Here is a 1,449-nt window from a genome sequence, read left to right as displayed (position 1 = left end):
GAGGCAAAGTTATCTGCACAAATTGAAAATGTTAGGCCAATATCATATAAAACGAATGGAAAAAAAAAATACACCTGCTGAAATGAGCAGTTCAAATTAGAAGAGGCAGGTTGCAGCTAAGATAGAAGAATAGGGACTGTCCTCCCATCTCTGTCTCATGATATGACCTTAGATGAACTGAATCACTGAACCCCTATTTAGGCTTCTTGCAGTCCATTCATTCGGGCAGTATATGAAGCAGTATTCAAACTTTTGGGGAAAAATACGAGTTGGAACTAGAATTCTGCTTTTTTGCGTATACACCTGTGACATTATTCTGAAATAAGATCACATGTACTATTTCCACACACACCCCATTTAACAATCTGATCTACAGATAAAAGCAGAAAAAGAGAGAAAAGCTTATCAGTGAAACTGCAACTTTACACAAACACTACTTGTGAAGTCTTTTAATTAAGGAAAAGGTATAAAAGTGTGGAAAGCAAATCACAAAAATAAATAAAATAGTATAAACTAGAGATCATAAAAATAAGATTATAAATCACTTCAATGATGGCTGCACACCCCTGCAGATATCCTCATATAACACATGTAGGGACTACCTCCCCTTTAACAGGGAAGCTGAAGAACTATGCCTAAAGCCACCGGGTTTGCTCTGACATTTTAGAACCGTAATATGTTGGTTACAAAAAAACAATCTACATAGATTGAAAGTGTTAGACTAATGTCAGCCTTCCAATACCTGAAGGGGCCTACAAGAAAGCTAGGGCAGGACTTTTCATAAGGGCAGCTAATGACAGAACAAGGGGAAATGGCTTTAAACTGAAAGAGGGGAGGTTTAGATGAGATATTAGGAAGAAGTTCTTCACTGTGAGGGTGGTCAGACACTGGAACAGGTTGCCCAAGGAAGTTGTGGCTGCCCCCTCCCTGGAAGTGTTCAAGGCCAGGCTGGATGAGGCTTTGAGCAACCTGGTCTAGTGGAAGGTGTCCCTGCTGATGGCAGGGGGGTTGGAACGAGATGATCTTTAAGGTCCCTTCCAATCCAAACCATTCTATGATTCTGTAATGTCAAATAAAACACAACTATAGTACTAACTGTAGTGCTTGTCTGTTTTCCTTAGGATGTATAAATATTTTACAATCACAATATAATGTGTGTATGTGAACGTTTATCAATCCTCCCAGATCTGCTGACTGACTTCCAGCCCTCTAGGACCCACCTGAACTCCCACAACCTCGGCTTCTAACCGAAGCCCCAAGCTAACAACACCCGGTTCCCCATAAATTTGTGTATGACGCTGACTTTTAAAGTCAGGCTGCCAGCCTGAGCTCAGCTGTGTTACACCTACATCAGAGGATCCTTAAGGGAAACAGGTCCCCCAGACCCCCCAGAGCACAGGAAAAGCCTCGGCAGACGCTACCGCACCGGCCGCCCGCCCGCCCAGCTCC

The sequence above is a fragment of the Antrostomus carolinensis genome, unplaced genomic scaffold (assembly GCF_000700745.2).
Source record: "Antrostomus carolinensis isolate BGI_N321 unplaced genomic scaffold, ASM70074v2 scaffold46817, whole genome shotgun sequence".
Lineage (NCBI taxonomy): Eukaryota > Metazoa > Chordata > Aves > Caprimulgiformes > Caprimulgidae > Antrostomus > Antrostomus carolinensis.
This window is presented reverse-complemented; position numbering follows the sequence as displayed.